This window comes from Macrotis lagotis, chromosome 1 (genome assembly GCF_037893015.1).
Source record: "Macrotis lagotis isolate mMagLag1 chromosome 1, bilby.v1.9.chrom.fasta, whole genome shotgun sequence".
Taxonomy (NCBI): domain Eukaryota; kingdom Metazoa; phylum Chordata; class Mammalia; order Peramelemorphia; family Peramelidae; genus Macrotis; species Macrotis lagotis.
Window position 1 is genome coordinate 215,595,711 of NC_133658.1, and position 19,599 is coordinate 215,615,309.

The following is a 19,599-nucleotide window of genomic DNA, read 5'->3' on the forward strand; positions in this document are numbered from 1 at the left end:
AATTAAAGGAACCTGTGTTTCTTGGTACAATAATATAATATATTTTCCCCCAATTTTTACTGTTGTTGTTCAGTCATATCAATCATGTCTGACTCCTCATTTGGCAAAGATATCTTGGCAAAGATCCTGTTGGGGGCGGGGGGAAGAGGCTTGGCGGTCGCTTAGAGGGGAAACATAATCACCTTATAAGGGAATGTTACAGAACTCGGCCCCTCATTGAGTAAGAGTTCATGGGAGGGAGGACAGAGGGGATAAAAGGGTCTGCTGAGAGGTTGGGGGGAAGAAGCGGGAATGTGATCACAGAAGAATAAAGACTCATGACCCACCTCAGGCGCTCTGTCTGGTTCTTCCCCCATCAAAGAGTGGGGGCCGGAGGTACCCCGAAGACTCACCACGCGTTGGACTGGTGAGTAAGAGGACGGACTAGCATTAAGAAGCCGGCGTTGTAAATAAAAACCCGGCAAGTGGTGCCGAAACCCGGGACCTGATTTTGCTAGGGAACGTCTGAATCCGCTGGTCGGATTCTCCAGACAGCCTCGGTCGTTTCTGACGGGGAGGAAGGAGAGGGCGTTTACTCTCAGATATTGCCTGAGGGACATATCCCTATTGTGTTGACTATGCTTTCTTTCTCTCCCCTTTCTCCTTCTGCTCTAATCACGCTCCTTGCCGTGCTGGCCTGTCTGATTGTGCCCTGCTTCCTCCTTCTCTTTTGCCGAACGGGAACTTTCCAGTTCTGCCACCTGTTAGGATTGCAGCCTCGGCTAGTAGACAGCATGGGGGGCCGGAATAGTATTCCCGCCTTTGAGCCGGAGGAAAAAGAGGCTGTTGCAGAGCAGCTTTATAAACTCTGCGCTAAGCATGGCCGTAAATTACCTATCAAGACGTGCCGTGCTTTTGTTGAGAATATCTGGAACATCTGCCCTTGGGTGCAACATAGTGGGATCCAACCAGATAAATGGAAGGTGGTAGGGCAGCAGATGGCCTCCTATAATGACACCTGCCCGGGAAAACTGACCCCCAAGGATTTTACAGTGTATAAGATAGTGGATGCAGCCCTGCATCCCCAGAAGGTGACTTTGGCACGAACAATCAGCACTCAGGTGGGTAGCTCGTTGGCGGGATCGGATTCAGAGGGCTCAGAGGAAGAGGGAAGGCCACTCCCTCCCCTGTATCCGTGGGAGGAACTTAGAAGAAACAATGGGGGAACAAGGGGCCCCCAGGGAGAAGATTCAGGGCCGGAAGTTTCCGAGCGCGGGAAGGGAGGGGTGCAAACAGCCCTCAGGGGTGGCAGGAAGAGGAGCGTGAGTAGGTGGGACCGGGAGGCTGCTGACGAGGAGGGAGAAGTCCGCGCTGATTGGACAGCTGCCGCGCCCCAGGCTTGGCGGCCCAGCCAGGAAACAGAGGCAAAAAATCCCCCGTGTTCCTTGTCCGCCCTTCAGAGATCCCCTCAAGGGCTCCGCCCATCCGGCCTACTTGCCACCAGTGCCTCCATAGCAATAGAGAAAGGGGAGGAGGTGGACTGGGATGACTGGGGCCTCTACCCGGTATTTACGGACCCCCTTACCGGAGCCCGAGACTACCGCCCTGTCCCTTTTAAGATGCTTAAGGAACTTAAGGAGGCCGTGACTAAATACAGCCCAAGCTCCCCTTATGTAAAAAGACTGATGCAAAACCTCTTTGCTACGCACCCTTGGACCCCTGCTGACTTTGACGAAATTGCAGCCGCGTGCCTAGATGCCTCCTTATATTTAGCTTTTAAGGCTCAGGCCCGCAGAGAGGCCTCTAAGCTGGCAAAATCCCGGGGTTATACTCCCCTGGATTTAGCCATTGACCTCCTGTGTGGAACTGGAGCCTATACTGACCCTGCTGTTCAGGCCCAGTATGGCCAGTTTGAGCTAGAGACTGTTAAAGAAACACATGTTGCAGCTTGGGATAAGATTGGAGCCATGAAAGGGGGGAGAGCCACACAGAAGTTGGTTGGGCTGAAGCAGAGAGCAGATCAGACACCCCTCTCATTTGTGAACGAGGTTAAAGAGACAGTGACTCGTATAATGGGAGACACCCCGGGATCTGATCTACTTATGAGACAATTGATTAAAGAGGGTCTTCGCCCCAAAGGGATCGCAGCCATTAGCAGCCTTCCCCCCGACGCTTCATTAGAAGGAATTGTTGACAAATTGCTGGACATGCCCAGCGAGGATTCAATTCAAGCCTTAGTGACTGCCATGGAGAACCGGGAGGATAGCCTCCTGACCGCCCTTCACGGTATGCAGGTGAGACCCACCTGTTTTGGGTGCGGAAAGCCAGGGCACCTCAAAGCACAGTGCAGGCAGCGGCCCCCCTCCACTTCAGTTCCGACCTGTTATTCCTGTGGAAAGCCAGGTCACATAGCCAGGTTCTGCCGATCCAAAGGGAAGTCGGGAAAAGGGAAAGGGAGGGGCCCGGCCGCGGGGGCCCCCCCCCCCCGTGCTCGAAGACAGCGGCCCCATTACTGTGACTATCCCCGTGAGGGTTGACTATAGAGAAGGGACACAGCAGAGAGAGATCGGGCCTTGGGAAACCTCGATGATTCCCATTGAGCTAAATATTTTCCCAGCGCTCATCACAGGGGCTGAGAGATGTGTGGACTTAGTCACCCATACCCAGGTCATTTTTGGTCCCGGAAGTCCCACATCCGTAAGGGTCACAAACCCCCACCCCTTTCCCACCTTGGTAAAACAGGGCCAAGAGGTAGGAAAGGCGCTGCCCTTGCGGACCCCTCCCGCTCATGTGAACTGGGTCCACCTGGTCAGCTCTGGGCGACCACTGTTAACCGTCACGGTGGAAAATCAGAAGCTCGAAGGGATAATTGACACTGGAGCCGATTGCTCTGTCATAAATAGGGGACAGTGGAGGCGCGAGTGGCCACTCCTACAGAGCCCTCAAGCAGTGACGGGGGTGGGGGGCAATAGATCTGCCATGAAAGCAGCACACGCCCTACGGTGGTCAGCTTTGGAAGAATCTGGACTCTTCACCCCACTGTGCCTACCCGACCTCCCTTATGCATTATGGGGTAGAGATATCTTGAGCCAGCTTAACCTGACACTTGCCACCCCTGATAGCCTGCGGGGAAATTAATTGGGGCCACTCTAGAGATGAGCTTTTCCCCCAGAATAACATGGATTAATAAGAAACCTATTTGGGTTGAGCAGTGGCCCCTGACAAAAGAAAAGCTCATCGCCCTCACAGACATAGTAATGACCCTCCTGCACGAGAACAAAGTGGAACCGTCCCTTAGCCCGTATAACTCCCCCGTCTTTGTCATAAAAAAGAAAGGGGGGAGTTGGAGAATGTTGATTGATCTTCGGGCAGTAAATGCCAACATGATACCCATGGGGACCCTCCAACCTGGTCTCCCTATGCCCACTGCAGTCCTGCAAGGGTGGACTATTATAGTGATTGATGTTAAAGACTGCTTCTATAGCATTCCCCTCCACCCGGAGGACAAAGAAAAATTTGCCTTTTCCCTCCCCGCGATCAATTTCCAAGCCCCCAGTAAACGTTATCAGTTCACCGTCCTACCGCAGGGAATGGCCAATAGCCCCACCCTGTGCCAGCTTTACATGGATACTCTGCTACATCCTATCTTTTTAAACAGAAAGGGGGAGTTGGCAGGTCACTGACCCATTCAGACCTGTCTCAGGTACTATTTACCATGAATTTCCTACAAGTCAGGGATGACGGCACTACAGCCGCCCAGAGATTTTTCTCCCCAAAAGGACATGCTAAGAAAGAACCAACGCTCCTGCCCTCTCCCACCAAGTCCCTACCAGGCTCTAAAGTCATGTGGAGAGATGAAGAGGGAGGTTGGCATGGCCCTGTAACGGTAAAGAACAGAAGACAGGGCCACCTGTCATTTCATCCCGAGGATAAGATAGAAGAGCCAGAAAGATGGCTCCCTGTTTACAAGATAAGAGACCTTGATTAATGCCCAACCCTACGGGGTGAGAGGAATTTCTTTCTTTTTCAGGCCTTCTGATCATCGTAGGGATCCTTGGAGGTGCTCCATCTGAAGGAAATCCGACATGGGGAATACTCCGAGTTATTCCCTCTCCCCTTCCGGTAGCACGGAACTCCCCGATCTACCCTCGCCTGCTAGTGACCAATACATCGATGGGGCTCCCTTCTGCCTCGGTGGGGCCCCTCATGTGTGGCCACAGGGGAAGACATCGAGGATCCCATACCATGGAGGGATTGCCAGATGGCGGGAGGATACCCCCTTGAGGGTGAACAAGGACGCTGATTCTGGGAATCACCCTACTTGTTGTCTGTTTCTGCCGCCTAGCTAGGCGACAGAGGGGCTATATGCTTCTTACTCAGAAAGCCTTCATGGCCATGGAGACGGGGGAGGATCCCCAAGTCTGGCTAGCCGCCATGCATGACATGTGACACCTAGGGGTAAGACGAGGTAAACCCCAAGACGGGCAACTTCTCCTGACCCAGCCACCTAAGACGGGCAAGGTCCTGGGTTGAAGGAGATGACCTAAGACAGGGTTCCTCGCCCCCGGCGGATCCCCAAGTCTGGCTAGCCGCCATGCATGACATGTGACACCTAGGGGTAAGACGAGGTAAACCCCAAGACGGGCAACTTCTCCTCACCCAGCCACCTAAGACAGGCCCTGAGGGTGTCGGGCGCCTAGGACGGGTAAGGTCCTGGGTTGAAGGAGATGACCTAAGACAGGGTTCCTCGCCCCCGGCGGATCCCCAAGTCTGGCTAGCCGCCATGCATGACATGTGACACCTAGGGGTAAGACGAGGTAATCCCCAAGACGGGCAACTTCTCCTCACCCAGCCACCTAAGACAGGCCCTGAGGGTGTCGGGCGCCTAGGACGGGCAAGGTCCTGGGTTGAAGGAGATGACCTAAGACAGGGTTCCTCGCCCCCGGCTATCAGAGGCCAGTAGAAATGACACCGCTTAAGGCTAACCTCAGCACCGCTTAAGGTCACACCAAGTGATAACCTTGTAAAACAGAAAGGGGGAGATGTTGGGGGCGGGGGGAAGAGGCTTGGCGGTCGCTTAGAGGGGAAACATAATCACCTTATAAGGGAATGTTACAGAACTCGGCCCCTCATTGAGTAAGAGTTCATGGGAGGGAGGACAGAGGGGATAAAAGGGTCTGCTGAGAGGTTGGGGGGAAGAAGCGGGAATGTGATCACAGAAGAATAAAGACTCATGACCCACCTCAGGCGCTCTGTCTGGTTCTTCCCCCATCAAAGAGTGGGGGCCGGAGGTACCCCGAAGACTCACCACGCGTTGGACTGGTGAGTAAGAGGACGGACTAGCATTAAGAAGCCGGCGTTGTAAATAAAAACCCGGCAAGATCCTAGAGTAGTTTACCAGTTCCTTTTCCAGCTCATTTTACAGAAAAGGAAGCAGAGGCAAACATGGTAAAGTGACTTGCCTAGGGTTACACAGATAGAAAGGGTATTAGGTCACATTTGAATTCAGATCCTCCTGTCTCCAGGCTAGTATTCTATCCATTGCTGTATCTAGCTGCCCATTCCTTCTATTAGACTGCACTGAATTTTGACTTACCACTATGTGACCCCTTAAGGACAGCATCAAAAAATAGCAACACAACCAACTATTCTTTGGACTTAAGTATGGATCAATGTCACTATGCCTACCCCCCTTTAATAAACTCCAGAGTTTCCCTGTTATTTCCAAGATCAATCAAATTCTGTTTGCCTTTTAAGTCCTTTAAACCTGGCCCCTTTCTACCTTGCTAGTCTTTTTTTATATACCTTATTCCATTCACAAACTCTGAGATCTAATGGCCCTGGCCTCAATATACTGATTGAACTTTTACTGAATTTCCCCTTTGCTTAGAATATTCTCCCTCCCCATCTCTGTCTCCTGTCTTCCCAGACTTCTTTCAGGCCCTGGTTAAAATCCCATCTTCTGAAAGAAACTTTTACTCACTCCACAGTAATTGCTATTATTATCATTATTATTATTGTCAGAAGAACTTTGAGTCTTTGAGAACAAACCATGCTTCTTTCACAAGTCTAGTTGTATGATCTTGGACAGATTATTTATTTTCATTGAAATTCCCCTTTTTTCAATATAACAATAATGGGGAAAGCACTGCATTCTGAGAGGAGAGCCCCAAGTTTCTTTTCTGACAATGATATTTTCTACGTGTGTATTATTTTGTTTTGTTTTGTTTTTGATATTTTGCAAGGCAATGGGATTAAGTGACTTGCCCAAGGTCACATAGCTCGGCAATTATTATCAAGAGTCTGAGGTTGGATTTGAACTCAGGTCCTCCTGAGTTCCTCCTGCAGGGCCAATTTCTATCCACTGCAGCACCTAGTTGCCCCACTAAGTATTTATTCTTGAGAAAGTCTCTTTATTTTTCTTAAATTTGAGTTTCTTCATCTGTAAGATGGAGATAATGATTGATCGACTGACTGTTTTCTTTCCTAATCAAAGAAGACCTTAAATAAATGATAGCATGACAGCACATGATGGTGATTGTAGTAAGGGCAATGTTGTGCAAAGATATCCTTTTCATTGTGTTTTCCAGAATTGTAATCACCCTGTGGCCTAATCTAGTAGGAAATCAGACTTCTGATGATGACCTGGATGGGTCTTTGGACTTTAAGATGTGGATTTCTCCCATATCAGCCATGTGCCATGGTGTTTCAATGTTTCAGCGAGGAACATCAGTATGGTGATTTTATTTTTAATGATAATTTTAAGATAACATGTATAGCTAAATCTGTCTCTGGATAGTCTGATCTTCAGTAAGGTAATTGAATTGTTCTACTCAGCTCTGCAATCATACTCCCCTGGAATCCAAAGATGGCCTAGCAGGTAATAGGAAAGATGCCACCAGATCCATAGCTGGCAGTCTTTATCATTGGAACTACCATGGGATCTGATTGTCTTCAAACCTCTGACTTTTATTCTTGATTAATGAACACATTCTTTGACAGATGCTTTCACTCTAGCCTGGCTTGCACTGGTCCAAAAATTTCACCTCAAGTGGCACAATATAAATGCTCTTGGCCCTCCCTCTTCATCATGGCCCCAGTTCCAAAATCAAATAAAATATCTAATCACACCTACCCTATTGAAGATTGTACTTTGTAAATTTTGCAGTACTATAAAAACGTGTGTGGTTAGTAATCAACTCCTTATCTGTGATTATTTCTTTGTCCTTTGTCTTTCTTGAATAAAAGTATAGGAATGGAAAAAATCCCTCTTTATCCAAGGTTGTGAGTAGTAGTATAATGGAAAGAGTATTAGTTCTAGAGTTGAAACAGATCAGTTGAAATCTCACCTCTAACATTATCTTCTTTCCTGTAGAACCTTAAGTCTTTCAAATCACAATCTCCCTGGGTCTTAGTTTTGTTTTCCCTATAAAATGAAATCATTGAATGAGATGACTTCTAAGGACCTTTTCAGAATTAGCAGGACTCCAGTCATCTAGGACCATAGATCTACTGCCAATCAGTCAGTCAACAAATAGTTATTAAGTGCCTGCTCTCTGTCGGACACTGTACTAAGCCCTGGAGATATGAAGAAAGAAAAAAGAAAGTCCTCAAGAAACCAACAGTTTAATGGGGAAAGACAACATCCAACTATATACCAAGAAGCCAAATTTAGGGTTAATTAGAGATAATCAATAGAGAAAAAGCAATAGGATAGAAAGGTTTCTTATAGAAAATGGATTTTAGATGTTACTTGAAGGAAGCTAAGTAAGTTAGGAGGTCAAGGGAGAAGGGAGAATGTTCTGGGTATGGGAGGGACAACTGTAGAAAGATTAGAATTGGAATATAAGAGTGAAGAAAACCAGTGTTACTGGATGGAAGAATATATAGATGGTATAAGATGTAAGAGTGGGGGGGGGTAGAAGAGAGATTATAGAGAACATCAAATGACAAAAATGATTTTATATTTGATCCTGAAGATGATAGAAAGCCACTGAAGTTTATTTGAATTGCATGTGAAGGAGAAAACATGGGAAGACAACCACTTTAGGAAACTTATTTGACAGCTGGGTAAAGGATAGAGTGAAACAAGAGAGAGATTAATGGCAAGGAAAATAAAAACAAGCAACTATTATATTATCACAATAATCCAGGGATAAGAATCTGCACCAGGGTGATGGTAGTGTCAGAGTAGAGGAGTTGTATGCAATATTTTAAAAAGGTAAAATCAATAGCTTTGGGCAACATATTGAAACAATTTTCTTCCCAACATTGAAATCACTGGGGTAGCAATGTTACCCAATTACAGGCTTGACTTGAGAGAACCATAATGCCGAAGTCATCAGACCTTGTTGACTAAGAATTCATTGCCATTCATGGGCATATCTGGGCTGAAAAACAGTGCTCTGAGTGTCAGATGGTGAGTCCCCTAGGCTTCCTGGCAACCTGCATCTAACTGAAAAGAAGGCAACAGCTTGCCTGGGGGATCATTGTTAAGGATGACAGAGTTGTAGCTAAGCTCAGCAGGGAACTTGCACATGGGGCAGCTGTACCTTTGGGATTAGGGGTGGAGTGTGATAGGAGGCTGGCTGATTCCATGAAATACTGAGTGAGAAGGGATGTAAAGGAGATTCTATGCTGATGAATGACAAGCAAGGTCTGGTGACAACAGAGGTGAAAACCCAGTCACTTAGCTGTTTAGAAAATGCCAAGAAGATGCCAAATGTTTTTCCTGAGAAAAGTATTGCATAACACAATTTGGGACACTAGAAAGGACACAAAAAGCATCTGGGAGGAACAGATGAGGTATTATACACGTAGAAAGACAATAAATGCCAAAGGGCAGGAGTCTCTGAAAAGGCAAGAAAAAAAATTCAAAAAGAAGAAAAACAATACTATAGCAAATTACAAGTTGTTCATATGCCAATAATGAAATGATTTAGGAATTGTGAAATATGAATATTACTCTATTGGATAGTGAGATAAGAGGGTAAAGTAAGAGTTAAAAAATTCATTAAGGAAAAGTGTGAGAGAAAAAGAATGGAAAGTCACACAGAATAGATAGACATAGATTTGTTGAAAAGGTAAACCATGGAGTTAATCCCTTTATCAATGACATCTCAGAATAAGTCTAATATTTTGGAAATTTAGCATTAGAGGCAGCATTGCATATAAAATAGTAGACTATAGATTGGGGACAACTTTATATTCAAGTCATTTCTCTGACAATTACAGGTTTTCTGAAACTAGGCAAGTCACTCAATCTCTTACCTGTCCCTGGAAATTCTAAGAATGTAAACTGAAAATCTGAGACAGTTTCCTCAGCAAAAATTCTGTATTTAAATAAAATCACAAGTCCTAACCTTTGACCCCTCCTCAACCAGTTTGCCATATCTTTATAATTTAACTCAGAGATGATATAATATAAAATCAATGCTAGAAAGGAACTTGACATTTGAAGAATGAAGAATGAACATTGGTGTAGAGGCAGATAACACCAAGACAAATCTGAAAACTGATACCACTTTTCTGACTTCATGACTTTGATTTCACTTCTCTGAACCTCAGTTTTCTCATCTCTAACGTTAGAAGTTAGGATTAGGTGAGCTCTACGGGGTTCTTGTAGATCTGATATTCTCTAATGTTCTAATCCTAACTTATTGTGGAAGAAATGTGAACTGAAGCCAGGTCCCAAAGCACTAGGTGGCTTACCCTATATCATAGAAACTATATTACAATCTCCTTATTTTAAAGTTGAAGAATATGGAAGCAAGAGCACAAGAGTGATAGGACTAGAACAAGAAACTCTTAGAATGTGATTTATTCCATCTAATTTTTGTCTTCTAATAGGTTACCTGAACATTCTTTTGGCTACCATCAACTTTAGCTACTTCATTTTCAACTGTTTTCTATCTGAACTAATATTCCTTTAGTTATCTAAATATTAAAGGAGTTATAGTTCATAAACTGAAAGGGGAAAAACATCAAATTGATGAAATTTCTAAAGCTTCTTCACCAAAGAATGTTGCAATTTAAAATCATTGACAAAAGATGTTATTGAAAACAATTGCAGTTTGTTTTTGCCATGAGTTTCTGGAGGCCACAAGAACTTCTGAAAGATAATGGTAAGCTGATGGATGTTGAACACATAGATTCTTGATTGATATCTATGATGGGTTTCTTGTCAAATGTAGAGTCTTGACTAAGTAAAATTCTAAATCATTCCTGTAAATTTTGTGAGAAAAAAATGTATTACTACTTGAGAAATTTGCTACCCCTCTCTAATCCTTAGTTTCCTCTTCTGTAAAATTAGACTTGGTTAAGGTGATCTCTAAATTGTCTCCCAAAATCTAAGTCCATAATACTATGAGGTGAGTCCATTTTTTGAGGTCTCCATAAGAAATGATAGATCAACTTCTTAAAATTTGGTTATTAACTTTTTACATCTGTACAAGAGAGAAACCAGCAGATGGCTGCAAATCAACCCAATCTTTTATATCCACGTTAAAGTAAAATCCAAGGGTAATCATGAAATTGACATGTACAGCCACTATTTCCATAGATGTAAAGACCCTGGAGTATATCAACACAGAAAACTAGATTTTGGTTGAAACAGTACTAATTGACAAAAGGTGAAGACTTGAGAGAAAGTTGAATGTAAAAAGAAAATTAGAAAAACAAGAGAATGTAACTACATGATCCTCATATTTATTTCCAAAAAAAGTGCTTAGAATATTTTTTCTGTCATTCATCACCAAATGATATTCATTTTCTTGACATCATTCTTTATATTTCATGCCCATTCAGCTTCAAATGTCAATCTTCACTTGCTATAAAATGCTAGCTGGTATTGTTACTATTACTGTTATTATTAGCATAAAATCCAAATGACATACATTTACCACAGTGAAATGAATTCAACAAATTTAATTTGAGATTCTACTGTATGTATTATACCATGCTGAGGGGCAAGGAAGATGCAAAGGCAAATGAGACAAGAATATAAAGACAAATAAGACAGAGAACCACATTAACTCCCATAGAGACAGGTTAGAAAGTTTAAAGAAAGTTAAACTAGCAGTTAAAAGAACTAAATTCTAACCCTGACTGATATTTATTGGCAATGTATGCCTGAGCTATCCCTTAATCTTTCTGGGTACTGTTTCTACATTTGTAAAACCAGGATAATTTCCAGATAATTTCATCAGCAGGAAACTCATCATGTTGGAGATTACTTCAAGTTTGGTATTTAAACATGATCAGTACCTTCAGTTGCTTCTACCCTCAGATTAAAGGGCTAGAAGTCAGAGGCTAGAGTCATAGCTACCCTTTCTAAAGGGCTCAAAATCTCTCTCTTCTTTCAAATTCCCATCAGTTAATCTAATTGGTTTCAACTTCAACACCATCATTGTTGTTGAATGAATACACTCTGGTTCTCCCCCATTCCAATCTAACATTTTAGTTTCTTTTGTGTATTATCTTCTTCCATTAGATTGTAAATTTCTATGATCTGGGAAACACCTTACTTTAAAAAGCCTACTGCTTCCATGGCCATCTCCAGTTGTTCTGAATCATATCAGGTCAATGAACACAGAAAATTCTGGAGAAGAAAGTGAAAATGATGAATAAACCCTTTGACTCAAATTCAGCTTACTTGCATGCCATAGCATCACCTTTTTGATGTCATGGTCTTCAAGAACAACAACAACAAGTTTCTTGAAGGTAAAGACTACCTCTCTTTTTCTTATTTGTCTTCCCGATGTTTAGCATAAAGTCTGACATGTAGCATGAGTTTTATAAACATTTCTTGTGTTATGTTACATGCATAACTTAATTCCTTGTACCTAAAATGATGAACTGAAAGTTTAAAGAATTTAGAATGAAGCTAAGGTCTTCTCTAGTAAAGAGTGGAGATGCAGGGCAATCTATGGAGGCTTGTGATATTCAGGTCAATCAGGTCCATCACAGTATGGGAGACACTTAAATGGGAAGAATCACATATAGCTCTCAGGGTATAATGACAGTTTTCACATGATAACCCAGTGTCCTCACATATAGACGATTAGAGTCATTGTAGGTACAGATAATTTCTGAAACACTTGTCCACCTCTCCTCTGGCAGCTATAGAATCACAGGACTTTAACTGTGATAGTGGAGAGATACTGGAGAGCTGAGATACTAAAAAGTTCACTTAATCCAACCTTTTCATTTTAGAAAAGAGGAAAGTGAGAGAAAAGGTGAGTTAACCAGTCATCCAAATATTAAGTATCTAAACCAGATTCTCTAAATCAAAATCCAGTTCTTCCACCATGATACCACATTATTGATTAGAAAATTATCAACCTTGAGTTGTGAGCTGTCAAGCATTATGAGAAGGTATGGGAACCTTATTTCATTGTCCCTGTCAAAATGGAACAGAAAATGTTCTGTGCAGCAGTCAAGGACAACGGCAATAGATGTTTGGTGTCAAATTAGTTAGGCAAGAAACATAAGAATGGGAGGCATGAAAAGGAAGAATAATGTGACAATATATATTTGCTGCCAGCTGCAAATCTTATTGAAGACAAAAAGTTCCCTAAACATCTTTGGGATTTTAAAGCAATCTCATGCATACACAAAGGATAGGATTATAGATCCAGAGATGAAGAAACTTTAGATAATAAATATCCATAATTAAATGCCCTTATTTAACAGATGCCAATACTGAGTCATAAAGGATAAGTGATAAGCCCAAGGTCACACAAGTAATAAGCAGAGAAATAATCGAGTTTAGTAAAAAGAGCCAAGTATTTAGAATTAGGAAAGAACTTCAAATTCCAGCTCAGGCTTTCTATTTACCTGATCTATTTACAAGGGCAATCTCTGTGAGCCTCAGTTTCTCAGTCTCTAAAATGGGGATGATAGTTTTTCTCATATCTGCTCTGGGCTGTTTTTTTAAGTTTTATGTAAAAACTTAAAGCTTTATTAAAAAATAAATTGTTCTTGGGGTTCATGTAGCTATACTAACACAGTCTTTCTACATATCCAGTCCTCCCTGGGGAGGTTTCCAAATCCATCTCAAACCCTGACTTCCATTCCCAGGTTGATCCCTAATTGCCTGCTGACCTTCTTTGCACAAGTTTCCAGTCTTCTAAGACCTGCCTCCAAAATGCATAAACAATACTATAAAGAATTTCATCAAAGAATACTATATTTTTCAAACTTGCAGCTTGGCTCCCTAAGTTCTCAAAGCTTTGTCAGTTTCCTTTCCTGACTCAGAAAGTAGGAGTTCAATGAACTCCCTAAGTCTGAGGACTTATGGAAGCTCAAAATCAAAAGGTATTTGTAAATGCATCTTTCCCAACCCTTCCTTTAACAAGAATCTCCTCTTCATGGTCCCAACAACCATAATAAGAAATTACCAAATCTTAGCTTGAAATCATCTAATGAGGAAGGACCTACTTCTTTTCCCATTTTACTTTTGGACTACTTTAATTATGAAAAAAACTTTATATTAAACCTGTTTACCACTACTTGTTATTTTTTATATAATATTGTATAATTATATAATATTGTTAGGGCTGGATTCGAACTTCCATCCTCCTGACTCCAAGACCAGTGTTTCATTTAGTGTACCAAGTGTATGTGCCTGTGTTTGAACTCACATCTTTATGACTTTAAAACCTGAGATCTCTCTATTGTCCCTTGCAGCTGCCTCATTTCTGTCCTCTGGAACCACAGAGAACAAACATTAACTCATTTTAAACAGTCAAATATTTCACACTTTTTATCTTTAGGTTGATATTCAAATTTTCCTTAAATTATCTTAATTCTGTCATAATCTCAAGGACCTTGAGCAGTATACTTTACTTCCTCAATATGGTCTCCAGATTATTAATATCTTTGTAAAATATGGAATACAGAATTAAATACAATATTCAGAAGTGGTAAAATGAGGAAAGAGAAAGTGTCCTGGACACTTCAACTAATCAGATGCATCCTAAGTTACCATTAGCTTTAAGGGATGCTATTTCACAACACTGACTGGTTCTCAGTTGTATTCCAAGCTCTTTTGCCCTCCAGAATATTGTATTCCAAGCCCTATGACCCCTTAATGTAGATGCTGCTAAGTCCTGAGTAATCCTGACTGTGGCTCAACAATACTTGAGTTATTTCCTTCTGACTGCTTGTAATAATTTTTCTATGACTTGGGAGTTCAGGAACTTGGCTATAATATTCCTGGGGGGGTGGTTTTTTTGGATCTCTTTCAGCAGGAGATCAGTGGATTCTCTCAATTTCTACTTTACTCTCTGCTTCTAGGATATCAGGGCAATTTTCCTGTAGAAACTTGAAGTCAAGACTTTTTCTGATCATGACTCTCAGGTAGCCCTATAACTTTTAAATTATTTTTCTTGGATCTGTTTTCCAAATAAGTTGCTTTTTCAATGAGATAATTCAAATTTTCTTCTAATTTTTTCATTCTTTTTGGTGTTTAATTATTGTGTCTTGGTTTCTTTCAGAGTCATTAGTTTCCTTCAGCTCCATTCTACATCTGAAGGATTTGTTTTCCTCAGAGAGTGTTCTCATCTCCTTTTCCATCTAGTCAATTTTGCTTTTTAAAGCATTCTTCTCCTCAATAACATTTTGAACTGTTTTATCCATTTTACCTAAACTGGTTTTTAGTATGTTATTTTCTTCAGCATTTTATCTCCTTGACTAACCTACTGACTTCGTTTTCATGTTTTTCCTGCATGTCTCCCATTTCTTTTCCCAATTTTTAATTCTACCTCCCTTACTTTATTTTCAAAATCTTTTTTGAGGTCTGTCAGCCTGAGCCCAACTTCTATATTTCTTGGAGTCTTTAGATGCAGAAGCTATGACTTTCTCATCTTCAGATTGTGTATTTGGGTCTTCCATGGGAAGTCTATGGTCAGGTTCCTTTTTTTCTGTTTACTCATTTCCCCAGTCTGTGCCTGATTTGGGAGTACTTCCTGAGCTTTTGAGTATTATTGGGACACCCTACAAGGACCTCAGTATGTGAGATTCTGACTGCTCTCCTGGTCTGTTGAATGACCACAAGCTCACCCCTCTAGGGCCCCAGACTGCAACCAGGGTCTGAATGTGGTCAAAGTCCAAGAATCCTGTATCAGGGACAAAGGACAGGCCTCAGCAGTCTCCCTCCACTCCTTTACCTTCCATGGGCTGAGCAAACAGGAAGCAGTTGCTGGGTAGCAAGGCTGTGTAAGTATAGCTTCATGAACCCCAAGAACAATTTCTATTTTATAAAATTTTACGTTTTTACATAAAACTTAAAAAACAACCCAGAACAGATATAAGAACTGTCATCTCCATTTTAGAGATTGAGAAACAGAGGTTCATAGACATTTTCCTGTTGGGCAGCTCCATAGGCCTGCTTCCATTTCCTGGGAACTGGGCTGTACTGAGGGCTGCAGCCACACTGAGGAAGGCAGTGCTGGCCTGGACTTTGCACTAGCTCTGGCAGAGGTTTCCTTGCTGATCTTCTAAGTTGTACTTGGTGCTCCCTGGGGTGGCAGGTCAGGAAAATGCTTCTGTTGCCAGGTGACCTAGGGCTGTTCCCGGAAGGCTGACCACAGTAATGACTCATGTTGAGCCTCTGAAACTCCAAAATGTTGTCATCCATGCTAATTATCGCTTGTACTTTAGTTCATCTCTAAATCTGACAAACAGCTGTGCCTTTATCATTTTTTAAAGTGTTCGATATATACATGTCTCTGGGTCATTCCCCTTTGAGCCTCCACTTTCTCCTCTATAAAATGGAGATAATAATGTCTCATAGCATCATTATGAGAATCAAATGAGATAATAGTTGCAAAGCACTTCACAAACTTAAAAGTGTTCTATAGATACTAATTATTATTGTTATTTTGTTATTTTTGTTTTTTGTTATTTGTTTATATTTGTTATTTTCATATTTGTTTATATTTGTTATATTTTGTTATATTTGTTATTTAGTGGGAATGTTAGATTTGTAATCAGAATGTCTTAGGTCCATATCTTGGCTAGGTTACTTGTTTTACTTTAGGCAAGTTGTTCAAACTCTATGTGTCTCCATTTGTTCATTTGTAAAATGATGGGGTTAGTTGGGTTCCCTAAGGAACAAAAATAGGGTCATAGTATTGATTTTTTGAGGACATATTCTATAATTGAATCAACAAGTAATTATTGACCCTCCTCCTCCAATTAGGCAGGCATAAGTCACTGTGATAGAATAAATATGGAGAAAGAGATTGGAGCAGGACAGACTTGGAGTCAAAAAGATTTTGATTTTAATCCTCTCTGGCCCTTAATAGTTAGTTGTCTATCCAATGGTTAAGTCATGGTGATAATAATACCTAACTCATAAAGGTGAATAGGATATTGAGAGAGAATTAGAACTTCTATGTTCAAGGGTTTGCCAAGCCCTTTCCAGGGCTGTTCATCCATCTTTGGTGTCCACTCAATTCTTTCCTGTGAATCTAAAAAGCTGTAGGGTGTAAAGGGACCACATCTCAATAAACTATTTAGGCAGTAAACTAGTTACTGTCTAAATCAGTAAAACCAAAACCACTTTTACCAATTGCAGTTAACCATTGGTTAAAGGTAACCAATGGGCATCAAACTCATTGGTGAGTTGTGAGGGATTGTCTACCACAAACATGAAGACTTCTCCCACCAGAATGGACTAATGAGCACAATATTTTCCACTAGCCTTGAAGGTGGTTGAATGTCGAGTCCCACTTCTGGATTCCCTTGTCCTTTCCCTAGGTGAGCTTTGGAGGGGCAGAAGACAAGGATTACAAAGGAGACAAGTACTCCATCAAGATCTCCAAGTGCTCTATTTATTCACCAAAATATCAATGCCTAAATACCTTTCCAGTCTCTAATCCATTCCCACTCCAGTGGCACCTAGCAAAATAAGGCTCTGATGCTCAAAGATACCAGGTGAAGATAATTTATAATGTTCCCATACACAATTGTTCCCAACAGCTGAAGTGATTAGAATTTAGTTTGATATTAATGATGCCAGTGTAATCTGCTGCAACCCAAGGCCATCAACAGTCATTCTGACTTTGTCTTGTTATTGAATTTCCAATTGAGTTTTCTCCTAGAAAAGGGAGACTGATGACTTCTACAACTTTGCCTCACTTAAATCTTGTTCACACCCAAGTCAAGACATCCCCACCATGATCATATTAATTATCTTTGAAAATGAACAACAAACAACAACCTAACTCAGAAGGTTGTTTATTAGGCATAAACCTTGTGAATTTTTCCATGACTCTTTCTCTTTGTTCTCCTCCTACCTCTCTGGCCACTCCTTTCCTAATCCTCTTTGCTACATTATTATCCTCTTCTCATCCATTAAATGTGCTACTTCCTGGGGGTTCTGGAGTATAGTTTCCTCTGTCTCTGTATTTTCTTCATAATCTCATCCACTTCCATTTTAATCTCTATGAAGATAAATACCAGATCTAAAGATCTAGCCCTTATCTTTCCTGACCTCCCTTGCCACATTGCCAATACCTTGCAGGAAATTTATACTAAGACATCTTCTAGGCATTTCAAAAACATGGACAAAATGGAATTCATTTTCCCTTCATACTTTCCCATTTCTGTTCATAACCTTATCATCAATCCAGTCACTGATGTTGGCAACCGTAGAGTCACCTTTGACTATTAAAAATAAAAGAGAAAGGACATATAAAATTGAGTTTATTTATTTAGCTGCTATAAAGATATACAAAGGTCACTTTAAGTATTTTGAAAGTATCATCTTTGGTTTTCTAAAACTTCATAAAAATTTAAGAGAATACAGTTTTTGAGGATATTTTGTCACATCATACTGGAATTATTCTTTTTTTCATTATAAAGCAAACATGGTAAAAATAGGAAAGGCTTGTTACAAGTTTCCATTTTATGTTAATGGAGGTCAGTGGGACATGATAGAGTAGTTAATTAGACTGCTCATAGATGCAGGAATGTGCTAATCAGGCCTCACATTTTTTATAAATATTCCCTATGGATAATTAACTGATTGATACCAAGTACAAAGGGACAAAGACAGAGAGACAAGACTTTGTGACCTCCTAATCTCCTCTGCCAAGAAGCAAGTGTTGACCTTTTTACTTCATACTTAGCTTTAAGTTTGTATAGTATAAAACCGCACAAACATTTTTCAGACACCCTGAAGATTCAGGATGTACATGAATTTGTTTCCATAGCTTTGATTTGTCTGTTTTCTGCTGAACCCTGTGGACCTGTTGCCTTATAGAAGAATCATATATTATAAGGAGAATTACAGATCTAGATTATTTTACCTGCATCTACTCTTTTGAATCTACAATTATCCTCTTGGACATTGTAAATTAAGAACATTAAGCCTCTGCCACTGTTGTCCACTTACACGGTCTCAGGATAATATGTCTGAAGGAAGAACTGTATCAGATTAGTTTTGGAGAAAGTAAAATGATGCTTCTTTATTATGGAAAAATAAAGTTCTTTCCTTCAGTAATATGAAATATGGGATAATATATCAGCATGTTAACTTTTGGTGATCGCCATCTCCATTCTCAAACTATCCTGCAACAAACTATCCATTACTCCCTGAGTCTGTTATCTGTACTCTTAGTTATGGGATTTTTGGCTATTCAGACTGAGCAAATGTTTCTTCTAATGGTTCCAATGCTACTTGTCCTTGGATGGCAAGTGATGCAATCTTTCACTGATGTAAAATGTGGGATGTTCACCTTTCTATGTCCATATTCTTCCATATAACATTCTTCTCCACAATAAACACCTGGATTTTCATCTTCAGGGTCTAGCTGTAAAGACTGACATTCACATATGGCAGAAAACAGTGCTAATTTTAGTATAAGGAATAAATCCAAGCTCAGCAATCGGTTCATTATCTCGATCTTGCTGTCATCTTCTTCCCTTACAGATATAGGAGTTTCTTTTGGTTATTTTGGTTCATTCATTCTAAACTGAGCATTCATCATGAGAAATGTTTTTCCCCAAAGAGGAAAATTTAGTCCTTTTGAAATAGTATTTATCTATTGAGAATTATAATCCAAAACTACATACCCAGAAGGGGGAACTTTCAGAGATGTAAAGGAAACTTGATGCCTATGCTTTTGTGGTCTAGCCCCATCTCAAAGCTATTATATTACCACTAAATCTAAATTTCTAGATTGTTATTAGGAAGCTCTTCAGAAAATTCATCCTGTAAGCAATGGGGATGACACTTGCCTTCAGGGAGAAGAGACATGATGGTGATGAAGATGAGAATGGTGCCAGCTTAGCCAGCCTAACTAACCCATGGATCAAAGGCCCTTAACTCTTCAATCTTCCTCTATGCCATTTATGAGCAAGTATTAAGTCTTGTTGACTCTACCTGTACAGCATCTCTTGTCGTCCTTTCCTTATCTTTTCTCACACAATTTCTAACCTTATCACACATTGCCTATAATCTTTCAAGAGCCTCCTAACTGTTCTTTCATCCTTTAATATTTTTCTTTCTAATCAATCTTCCTCAGAATTACTAAATTAGTATTCCTAAAATGTGATTCTAAACATATCACTACCACCACAACTTTAAAAAGAATATTTAGTGATTCACTA

The 19,599-nt window shown here is 41.1% G+C and overlaps 1 pseudogene; it reads right to left on the reverse strand.

Moving 5' to 3' along the window:
• The window catches only part of LOC141521783 (proline-rich protein PRCC pseudogene), a 64,499-nt pseudogene extending 45,615 nt beyond the window's left edge, over nucleotides 1–18,884 (reverse strand).
• Between the last annotated feature and the right edge of the window lie 715 nt (nucleotides 18,885–19,599).